General features: G+C 36.3%; 1 protein-coding gene across 2 annotated transcripts in view; it reads left to right on the plus strand.

The window, feature by feature from the left end:
* Positions 1-9,252, plus strand: part of LOC309632767 (uncharacterized protein) — a 1,168,925-nt gene extending 1,159,673 nt beyond the window's left edge. For both annotated transcript variants that reach the window (XR_014247049.1, XM_082400626.1), the window contains one exon: positions 834-9,252. The gene's annotated coding sequence lies outside the window, so the exon portion shown is untranslated. The remainder of the gene's footprint in view (positions 1-833) is intronic.
* Positions 9,253-12,772: the final 3,520 nt, after the last annotated feature.

The following is a 12,772-nucleotide window of genomic DNA, read 5'->3' on the forward strand; positions in this document are numbered from 1 at the left end:
TCACCATTTGCTTTTTTTGCTGGGTACTCCCCCAAATCACAGAAGTCAGCAGTAAAATGGGCTCCCTAAGATGTGGTTTGGGACCTCACCGTAATCGTTGAAACAAGCTCAGTGCTAAGATACCAACTTGTCTCTAAAGGAAGGTAATTTTTTTTAAAGCTCCTACTCTGAGGAGTGCCTGTTTTATGGCTTGAAGTTAAGTTTGGCTATTTAAACAGGTGATTTTAATTTAAATAACAAAAAGATTAAGAAAGAAAGGTACTAAACAGAGACTCGCACCCAACCTCCCTTTTTTGCAGATTGAGATTTAACTGTGCTATAATAGTGCCCATGATAAACCCACTTACTCTATGACCTGGTAGCAACACAGATGAATGAGGAAGAACCATTTGATTGAAAAATACAGCTGATTCATTGCTGACACTTCAAACTAAAAGTCGTAAGTTATGGTATGTTAGTTAAAATATTTCATGACTTGTAATAAAACCAGTTTTGATTAAGCCAAACAGGCAAATCATTAAAAAGAGGAAATGTTTGATTGAACCCAGGGGCAGGAATACGTATGATCTCAAGGTGGGACTATGTTGGTTTTTTTAATATGTCAACATACTGGGTCACAGAATGCCCAGATTAAACATTATGTACAGGTGTGTCTGAGAGGCCATTTCTGGATGAGATCAGCATTTGAACTGGTGAACACAGTAAAGTGGACAGCAAAGTGAATAAGGGAGGACGTGTCCCATTCCTGCCTGCCTGCTTGAGATGGGACATCTCATTTTATCTTCTCTTGCCCTTGGACTGAAATTGACACTATCACCTCTCCTGCTTCTCAGGCCTTCAAACTTGGACAGGAATTACACCATCAGCTCTCCTGGGTCTCCAATTGCAGATGGCAGATCACAGGACTTCTCAGTCTTCATAATCACGTGAGCCAATTTTTTATAATAAACCTCTCTCAATAGATAAATGATAGATAGATAGAGATAGATGAGAAATTGGTTCTGTTTCTCTGGAGAACTCTGGCTAATACAGGGATTAAAAAATCAGTCTTAAAAATCTGGGCAAATAATCCCTCTCTCTCCTGTTGACTTCTTTCTACCAGGGGTTTATTCCTTCAGCGGGGCTTGGGGTGGGGAATGGGGCTGGAGGACAGAAAGCAGCCCTAGGAGAAGGAGATATGGTCCTAGGCGAGGTAGACTGACCAAAGCTGTCTAAAAACATTGCACACAAACACCAAAATCTCCCTGGTGATGTATCTATGAGAACAAATATATACTTGTTCCATGGACGTAATGCTGGCTCTGTCCTTATGGATCACATTTCCTAATGTGCTGGCACTGTGGGAGTGACACCAAAAGGAACACAGCAGACTTGAACTCAGGCTGGTGGAGGAGTCAGGCTTCTAACAAGGAAATTACAACGAAGTGGGATAAACGCTGTGAAAAAGGTAATCGCAGGGGTCCAGTGAGGCCTTAGGAGAACCAAATGAAATCAGGAGGTTGAAACAAGCTTTTCTGGAGTGATAACCCCAAGCCTTCTGGGCACTGCAAATACACCCTGTTAACGTAAAAAGGCCCTGCTGTTGGGTATTAAATAATTAGTCCAGCATTCCTGCCCACTGGATAGGCTTTAATGAAATCTAAACGTTTAGGCGTTAGTAAATCCATGGTAAGGAATTGCCATAGATAACTAACACTACCACTGACTGCTCAGATACTGAAAGAATTAATGTCTTAATCTGTAAACCTGGCTCATAATTCTTTAAGTTTATTTTTACTGCATCATTACACTTTGCTTATACACGTTGCAGTAAAATTGTGGCAACGCTGCAGATGCCATTCTTCTGCAATTCAGTTTTTGCCTCAATCAGGTTATTATAGCTGAGTTGGAAAAGATTTATTATAATTGTAACTATGAATAAACTACAGTGGAGTTTTATGGAAATATCTGTATTCTCACAATAATTTACTCGAAGAACTATACATTTTACTATAATAAAAAGTAAAAAGTACAGTAAAACATTGTTTCAGTGTTCTCTTCCTTAAAGTGGGTATATTTCATGTCATATGTACATGCTGTAAATAGCACCTTCATTTCCAAATATGTACCTGCTGTTTAAACATTTTTGTTTAGTGAGTTTAGAAAACATTTAAATTGAAAGGCTGTGTTGAAGGGAAGGTTTAACCTTAAAGTGAACTTTGCACAAAATGTCAGTGAGCTACTGGGACAAGGGTTAGGAGAAGAACTGGTAAAAAAAAAAAAAAAAAAACAACAATTAGTCATCTTCCAATTAGGTGCACATACTGAGAACTCATGTGTCTTACACTGTGGATGAAAAAGTACTAAAACACATGGTCTTTATTCTCATAGCAGCTTGTTATACCATTGCAGAGCCCTAATTTTAATATTCTCCTTTTATTCTGCTTTCCTAAAATATTGATACTTTGTCAGATGTTTCTCAAACAATGTATAAACACTCCTAGAAGCACATGGTAGAGTAGCAGGAGGTACCCTATACCACAGATAAAAATGGCACACAATCTTAAAACTGCACTTTACATGAAGATTTGGTGGGGAGAGAGTTAAATAATTTAACTTGTAAGTAAAATCAAAACATTACTCTTTATATACTGATAGAAAGTTCTCTTAAAATAAAACCTGAAGTTTTAAAGAAATGTGGACTTAATGTACAATTCCAAACTCCCTATAGGTATTAATTTACTCTCTTCTTCTTTTCAGATAAATTTCACCAGTACAGACGGCCCCTGACTGATGATGGTTTGACTTATGATTTTTTTCTACCTTAGTGCAAAAGTGATACTCATTCAGCAGAAGCTGTACTTCAAATTTGGAATTTTGATCTTTTCCCGGACTGATGATATCCGGTATGATACTCTTTGTGATGCTGGGCAGTAGCAGCAACAAGATTACGAGGGTGAAAACTACTAACACACTTACAGCCATTCTGTACCAGCACAACCATTCTGTTTTTAACTTTCAGTATAGTATTCAATAAATTCCATGATCTATTTAACACTAGGATAAAATAGGCTGTGTGTGTTAGGTGATTTTTACCCCATGTAGGCTAACGTAAGTGTTCTGAGCATGTTTAAGATAGGCTAAGCTAAGCTGCGATGTTTGCTGGGCTAGGTGTATTAACTGCATTTTTGACTTCTGATATTTTTAACTTAGGATGGGTTCATTGTAACCCCATCCTAAGTTGATGAAGATCTGTACTTTGAAATATCCACTTTAGGTTACATTCTTTCATGTGCTCAGGTTCCTGAAAGTCATAATGTGGGAAAAATTCAAGCAAATATCAGTGATGCTCTTCTGTTTACTATGTATCTATTTAAATGCTTACTTCATGCTAGTCTGTGTGCTTTGGTTAAAACATATATCCTGTCCGTAAGAAAGCTTCAAATTTAGTTTCTTGAATATCTGACTTCAGGTAAGCAACGCTGGACCCACTAGAAGAAAATCTAGCAGAATTTTTATTTAATTATGACCTTACAACAAACCCTATCAATCACAATTTCCCTGATTCTCCTCTAGGCTTTCCTCTAGAACCTCAAAATTTCTAGTTTCCAATTTCCCACATTAAATGCCTCCCATTAAGAATATATCCAATATTTCATTTTTCACAATCACTATTTTAATAGCTTGTGGAAACACATCAACCTTTCTACCACAGATACTCTCCACTGTCCTAGGATCCATTAGAAAAGAGGACAATGGAGTTACTTTAAATCACCATCTATTCCTTAGCTACATGTATTCTTAGCATTCAAATCTCCCTTTATTATGTGATCTTAATGTCTTCATTGCTAATATGTTGTTAAGGAATTTTGCACTGATATGCCTGAGGAATTTTGGTTTGTGATTTTCTTTTGTTTTATAATGTCTTTGTGGGTATATGGTAATAGCATTATGCTGGCTATGACTTTTGTTTTCTTTCTATTTTGTTGGTTTCTGCTCTTTATTATTTTCTTTTACCATTTTGGGTTTCTTTGCTCTATTGGAGCTTTTATAGTGGAAACTTAGATCTTTTTTCTTTTCTCATATAAAGATTAAAAGCTATAAATTTCTTGCTAAGTACTTCTTTAGCTGCATTCTGTAACTTTTGATGTTGTATTTTTATTCTCAATCACTTAAAAATATTTTAAAATTCCTTGTATGAATTCTTATTTGACCCATGGGTTATTTAGAAGTGTATAGTTTGGACAGAGGAGACAAGATGGTGGAGTAGAGGACATGAACTCATCTGTTCTTACGAAAATACCAAAATCACAACTAACTAACTGCTGAACAACCATCGACAAAAAAGTGCTGGAACCTACCAATAAAGATACCCTACATTCAAAGACAAAGAAGAAGACACACACAAAGATAGATACAGCAGGAGGGGCGCAATACCTGTGGGTGGGCCACCCACAAACTAGAAACTAATTATACCACAGAAGTTCTCCCACAGGAGTGAAAGTTCTAAGCCCCATGTCAGACTCCCCAGCCTGGGGTTCTGGCAACAGGAGGAGGAGCCCCTGGAGCATTTGAAGGCCAGCAGGGTTTGAAGGCCAGTGGAGTTTGATTTCAGGAATTCCACAGGACTGGGGGAAACAGAAACTCCACTCTTGGAGAGCGCACACAAGGTCTCGTGCACACCAGGACCCACAGAAAGTAGCAGTGCTCTCATAAGACACTCGGCCAGACCTACCTGCTAATATTGGAGGTCTCCTGCAGAGGCGGGGGTCAGTTGTGGCTCACGGTGGGGACAAAGACACTGGCAGTGGTAGTTCTGGGGAGTACTCATTCGCATAGGCCTTCCTGGAGGCCACCATTTTCTCCCCAAGACCTGGCCCCACCCAACAGACTGTAGGCTCCAGTGCTGGGACACCTCAGGCCAAACAACCAACAGGGTGGGAACACAGCCCCACCCATCAGCATACAGGCTGCTTAAAGTCTTCCTAAATAAACAGCTGCCCGATGATAAACACACCCCCTGACCCGGCCCTGCCCATGAGAGGGATAAGACACAGCTCCACCCACCAATGGGCAGGTACCAGTCCTCCCACTAGGAAGCCTGCACAAGCCTCTTAGACAGCATCATCCACTAGGGGCCAGACAGCAGAAGCAAGAAGAACTATAACCCTGCAGCCTGCAGAAAGGGAACCGCAATCACATAAATGTAGGAAAAATGAGATGGCAAAGGAATATGTCCCAGATGAAGAAATGAGATAAAACCCCAGAAGAACAACTAAGTCAAGTGGAGAGAGGCAATCTACCTGAGAAAGAATTCAGAGTAATGATAGCAAAGAAGATCCAAGATCTCAGAAAAAGCATGGAGGCACAGATTGAGAAGATATAAGAAATGTTTAACAAAGACCTAGAAGAACTAAAGAACAAACAGAGATGAACAATACAATAGCTGAAATGAAAAATACACTAGAAGGAGTCGACAGCAGAATAACTGAGGCAGAAGTATGGATAAGGGAGCTGGAAGACAGAATGATGGAAATCACTGCTGTGGAACAGAACAAAGAAAAAAGAATGAAAAGAAATGAGGATCGTATAAGAGACCACTGACACAACATTAAATGCACCAACATTCACATTATAGGGGTCCCAGAAGGAGAAGAGAGAGAGAAAGGACCTGAGTAAATACTGGAAGAGATAATAGCTGAAAACTTCCCTAACATGGGAAAGGAAACAGTCACCCAAGTCCAGGAAGTGCAGAGAGTCGCAGGAGGGATAAACCCAGGGAGGAACATGCTGAGACACAGAGTAATCAAACTGACAAAAATTAAAGATAAAGGAAAAATATTAAAACCAACAAGGGTAAAGCAACAAATAACGTACAAGGGAACTCCCATAAGATTATCAGCTGATTTCTCAGCAGAAACTCTGCAGGCCAGAAGGGAGTGGCACAAAATATTTAAAGTGAGGAAAGAGAAGAACCCACAACCAAAAATACTCTACCCAGCAAGGCTCTCATTCAGATTCAACAGAGAAATCAAAAGCTTTACAGAAAAGGAAAAGCTAAGAGAATTCAGCACCACCAGTTCAGCTTTGCAACAAATGCTAAAGGAACTTCTCTAGGCAGAAAAGAAAAGGCCACAACTAGAAACAAGAAATTTATGAATGGAAAAGCTCACCAGTAAAGGCAAACATACAGTAAAGGTAGGAAATCATCTGCACACATATATGATATAAAAACCAGCAATTGTGAGAAGAGGAGAGCACAAATGCAGGATACTGGAAATGCATTTGAAATTAAAAGACCAGCAACTTAAAACATTCTTGTTTATATATAGACTGCTATATCAGAACCTCATGGTAACCACAAACCTAAAATCTGCAATAGATACACACACACAAAAAAGAAAAAGGAATCCAAACACAACACTAAAGTTAGCTATCAAATCACGAGAGAAAAGAACAAAAGAGGAAGGGAAGAAAAAAGACCTACAAACATATACCCAAAGCAATTAGCAGAAAGGCAATAAGAACATACATATCAATAGTTCTCCAGGGTTGATCACATGCTGGGCCACAAAGCAAGCCTCAGTAAATTTAAGAAAATTGAAATTATATCAAGCATCCTTTCTGACCAAAATACTATGATATTACAAAACAACTACAAGGAAAAAACTGTAAAAAAAAAACCCACAAGCACATGGAGGCTAAACAATATGCTACTAAACAACCAATGGATCACTGAAGAAATCAAAGAGTAAATAAAAAAATACCTAGAGACAAATGAAAATGAGAGTACAACAATCCAAAACCTATGGGGTGCAGCAAAAGTAGTTCTAAGAGGGAAGTGTATAGAAATACAATCTTACCTCAGGAAACAAGAAAAATCTCAAACAACCTAACTTTACACCTAAAGCAACTAGAGAAAGAAGAACAAACAAAACCCAAAGTTAGTAGAAGGAACACCTCCAAACTCATTCTATGAGCCTACCATCACCCTGATATCACAACCAGAAAAAGATAACACAAAAAAGAAAATTACAGGCCAATATCACGGATGAACATAGACACAAAAATCCTCAACAAAATACTAGCAAACCAAATTCCACAATACATTAAAAGGATCATACACCATGATTAAGTGGGATTTATCCCAGGGATGCATGGATTTTTAAATATCTGCAAATCAACCACATCAACAAATTGAAGAATAAAAACCATATGATCATCTCAATAGATGCAGAAAAAGCTTTTGACAAAATTCAACACCCATTTATGATAAAAACTCTCCAGAAAGTGGACATAGAGGGAACATACCTCAACATAATAAAGGCCATATATGACAAACCCACAGCAAACATCATTCTCAATGGTGAAAAATTGAAAGCATTTCCTCTAAGATTAGGAACAAGACAAGGACGTCCACTCTCACCACTTTTATTCAACATAGTTTTGGAAGTCCTAGCCACGGCAATCAGAGAAGAAAAAGAAATAAAAGAAATCCAAGTTGGAAAAGAAGTTAAACTGTCACTGTTTGCAGATGATATGACACTATACATAGAAAATCCCAAAGATGCTACCAGGAAACTACTAGAGATCATCAACGAATTTGGTAAAGTTGCAGGATACCAAATTAATATGCAGAAATCTCTTGCATTTCTATACACTAACAATGGAAGTTCAGAAAGAGAAATTTAAGAAACCATCCCATTTACCACCACATCAAAAGGAATAAAATACCTAGGAATAAACCTACCTAAGGAGGCAAGACCTGTACTCTGAAAACTGTAAGACGCTGATGAAAGAAATCAAAGATGAGACAAACAGATCGAAAGATATACTGTTTTCTTGGATTAGAAGAATCAATATTGTCAAAATGACTATACTACTCAAGGCAATCTACAGATTGAATGCAATCCCTATCAAACTACCACTGGCATTTTTCACAGAACTAGAACAAAAAAAATCTTAAAATTTGTATGGAGACACAAAAGACTCCGCATAGACAAAGCAATCTTGAGAAAGAAAAACAGAGCTGGAGGAATCAGGCTTTCTGACTTCAGACTATGCTACAAAGCTACAGTCATCAAAACAGTAAGGTACTGGCACAGAAACAGAAATATAGATCAATGGAACAGGATAGAGAGCCCAGAAATAAACCCGCACGCCTATGGTCAATTAACTTATGACAAAGGAGGCAAGACTATACAATGGAGAAAAGACAGTCTCTTCAATAAATGGTGCTGGGAAAACTGGACAGCTACACGTAAAAAAAATGAAATTAGAACATTTTTTAACACCATACCCAAAAATAAACTCAAAATGAATTAAAGACCTAAATGTAAGACCGGATATTATAAAACTCTTAAAGGAAAACATAGCCAGAACACTCCCTGACATAAATCACAGCAATATCTTTTTCGATCCATCTCCTGGAGTAATGGAAATAAAAACAAAAATAAACAAATGGGACCTAATTAAACTCAAAAGCTTTTGCATAGCAAGGGAAACCATAAACACAACAAAAAGACAGCCCATAGAATGGGAGAAAATATTTGCAAACTATGTGACCAACAATGGATTAGTCTCCAAGATTTAAAAACAGCTCATGTGGTTCAATATCAAGAAAACAAACAACCCAGTCAATAAATTGGCAGAAGATCTAAATAGACATTTCTCCAAAGAAGACATAGATATGGCCAAGAGGCACATGAAAAAATGCTCAATAGTGCTAATTATTAGAGAAATGCAAATCAAACTACAATGAGATATCACCTCACACCAGTCAGAATGGCTATCATCAAAAAATCTACAAACAATAAATGCTGGAAAGGGTGTGGAGAAAAGGGAACCCTCCTACACTGTTTGGCGAGAATGTAAATTGGTGTAGCCACTATGGAGAACAGAATGTAGGTTCCTTAAAAAACTAAAAATAGAGCTATCATATGATTCAACAATCCCACTCCTGGGCATATATTTGGAGAAAACAATGGTTTGAAAGGATACACACACCCCAGTGTTCACTGCAGCACTGTTTACAATAGTCAAGACATGGAAGCAACCTACATATCCATTGACAGATGAATGGATAAATAAGATGTGGTACATAAATTCAATGGAATATTATCCAGCCATTAAAAAGAATGCAGTAATGCCATTTGCAGCAACATGGATGGACCTGAAGATTATCATACTAAGTGAATTAAGTCAGACAGAGAAAGACAACTATCATATGATATTCTTATATGCAAAATCTAAAAAAAAAAAAAATGATACAAATGAACTTATTTACCAAACAGAAACAGACTCACAGACTTAGAGGATGAACTTATGGTTACGGGGTGGGGAGGTGGAGGCGGGATAGATTGGGAGTTTGGGATTGACATGTGCACACTGCTGTATTTAAAATAGATAACCAACAAGGACCTACTGTATAGCACAGGGAACTCTGCTCAATATTCTGTAATAACCTAAATGGGAAAAGAATTTGAAAAAGAATAGATACTTGTATATGTATAACTGGATCACTTTGCTGTACACCTGAAACTAACACAACATTGTTAGTCAATGATACTCCAATATAAAATAAAAAATTAAAAAAAAATTTTTTTTTAATTTAAAATTAAAAAATAATTTTAATTAAAAAAAAAGAACTGTATACTTTAATTTACAAATACTTGGGGTTTTGTAAACATGTTGTCATTGAACTTAAATTTAATGGTATTATAGTTAGAAAACATACTGTGGTGTCAGCATTTAAGTTTATTTAGATTTGTTTTGTGGCTTACCATATAGTGTCTACCTTGTGAATATGCCACGTGTGCTTCAAAAAGTGTATTTTGTGTAGTTGTTGAGTACAGTGTTCTATGGCTATTGATTCATGGTGGTTAACAGAGTGGTTTAGGTCCTCTATATCATTACTGGTCTTTCTGTCTAGAGTTCTATTAATTGTGGAAAGAAAAGATTTTCCTAGCCTGACTCTTGGATTATCTATTTCTTCATTTACTTCTGTCAAACATTTCTTCATGGATTTTGAAATTCTCTTATTAGGCAATATATATTGTCTCATCTTTCTGACAAATTAACCATTTAATTGTTAAGAAATATCCCTCTTTTGCTTTAATAATACAATCTACTTTGTCTTGAAGTCTACTTTAGTTAATATTAATATAGCTATTCTAATCTTCTTATGCTTACAATTTCTATGCTTTATTTTTCCACCCAGTTATTTTCAACCTCCATGTGTCATTATGTTGAAAATGCAATCTTATAGACAGCATGTGGTTGGATTTTGCATTTTTATCCATTCTGATACTCTCTTTGTGTGTGTTCATTCTGTTAATATATAATGTAATATTAATATAATTGGATTTAGGTTTATAAACTTTTATTTATTTTATGTTTGTTCCCTCTACTTATTGTTTCTCTTTCCTCTTATCTTATTTTTGATTACTTGGATGTTTTCAGATTTATTTATTTATCACTTGGTTTTTAAGTTACATTTCTTTGCATTAATGTTTTTGTGTTTTCACTAGGATTTACACTATGTATTGCTAACTCCTCATAGTTAGCAACTCATTAGAGTTAATATTGTAGAACTTCTCATAAAAATGTAAAAGCTTTGTGATTTTGCAGGTCCATTTACCTCCAATCCACACTTCATGCAATTGCTGTCATATGTATCACATCTACACACTCTCTAAGCTCTCAAGATAATGCTGTAAGTTTTGCTTAGAATAGTCATATGTGTTTTAAAGCAGTGAATATATAGTCTTACCATTTGCTATGTATTTCCTATTTCCAGTGGTTTTCATTCATTACAAAAGTTCGGAATTTCCATCTGCTATTTCCCTTCAGCCTGAAAAACTTATCATTTATTGAAGTGTCAGTATGCTGACACAAAAAAAATCTTTTCTTTTATCTGAAAGATAAAAGCTCCATTTTATAGAAGCTCTAATTTCAGACAAGCGGAGCAGGCCTGGTGGACTGGGTCTCTTTTCCCTGACTCAGCCTCCACTTGTAGGGAAAAAGCTCTCCTCCAGGTGCAGGAGACCTGTAATACTGGAGAATCTGGAACCCTCATACGCTCCTGGTGGGATTTTAAAATGGTGTAGCCACTTTGGAAAACAGTCTAGTAGTTCCTCAAGAGGTTAAACAGAGAGTTATCATATGACTCAGCAAGTGTACTCCCGAGTAAATATCCAAGAGAAATGAAGACAAATATCCACACAAAACTTGTATGTCAATATTCAGAGCAGCATTATCTGCAATAGTCCCAAAGTGGAAACAACCAAAATGTCTATCAACTGATGAATGGATAAATCAAATGCGGTATATTCATGCAGTGAAATATTATTTGGCAATACAAATAGATAATACATGTTAAAACATGGAGGAACATTGAAAATATTATGTTAACTGAAAAAGGCAGTCACAAAGGTCACATATTTTGTGATTCCATTCATATGAAACATCAAAAATAGGCAAATATATACAGACAGAAAGTAGATTAGTGGTTGCTTAGGACTGGCAGAGGTGGGCATGGAAAAAATCAAGGTTAACTGCTAGCATGTATGGGATTTCTTTTGTGGGAACCAAAATGTTTGTAAATTAGATTGCAGTAGTGACGGTTGTGAATAGAATAAGAAAACACTGAATTGTATACTTTAAGTGGTGAATTGTATGTATGTGAATTATATACAAATAAAACTTTAAAAAATTGACGAAAGCCCCACTCTTTTCAAACACGTAAAAAAAATGAAAAGAAGAAAGCTGGCTGACATTTTATATCCCAATCTCCAACAGAGAGAGCCTATGATTTTTGGTACAGAATAGCAAATATTAATCAGTGAGTATTTACTGAGTGCCTATTGAGTGTCCATTTTTGTCTAAGCCCTGGAGAGGACACAGGGAAATCTAGATGAAAACCTAAAAGCTCATCCAGCTATATGTTTTATCTACGTGATTGCAAATATCCAGATGGTTAAAGCTACTTTTGCAAATATAAACGCTTAGATAAAATCATTCTCTCTTTAAGTCTCTCCCTCCATTCTGTTCTCTGTCTGTCAACATTTCACACTGACATCCAATTAACTGTGCTGCAAAATCCCACTTGGTAAGCAAGAACGTTGACTTCATTATGTTTTCATTACATTTCCAATAGTTTCTTCTGCAATGGAAATTAAGTTTATAGTATGATCAAAGACGTTAACGCACCACCTGTCCTATGTCATAATACTTAACCTTTTCAATGGAATAAAGGCTATAGTGGGAATTCTTTTAAACAACCAAGGGTAGATATGCATATTATATTGCAGATTTTGAGACACTTTTCCTGCATATTTAGCTTTTTGCCTCCTCTTTCTTTCTTTGCTTCTATTTAGTTATTTAATCTGTTGATTGTTTTCATCACAACAAATATTATTTAAACCAATACTGTAGTGAAAAGATTTAGCTTAAAATTTCTTATTAAAAGTTACTTAGAAAATATTGTAAAACTACTTCAGAATGTATAAAAATCGTGAACATTTCTTAAACCCCGCCAAAGTAGGCTGGATATTTCAAATACTTGGAAAATGTTACACAATGAATTTGGTATACTTATTGAAACCTAGGTTAGTTATTTTCATATGTATTTCAAGGTCAATTATGCCTTAAGCAGGATTCTCACTTACTATTATAGTTACTTCTTTCCTGTAAGAAATGGTTTTGAATGCAAAGGATTTCTGGGTCTGGTATATTAAAGAGAAAATAATGGTCACTGTGGATAAACTAGATGGGGACAATATTTCCTAGGGTT

Source organism: Balaenoptera borealis (assembly GCF_965194805.1).
Source record: "Balaenoptera borealis genome assembly, chromosome: 8".
NCBI classification, from domain to species: Eukaryota; Metazoa; Chordata; class Mammalia; order Artiodactyla; family Balaenopteridae; genus Balaenoptera; species Balaenoptera borealis.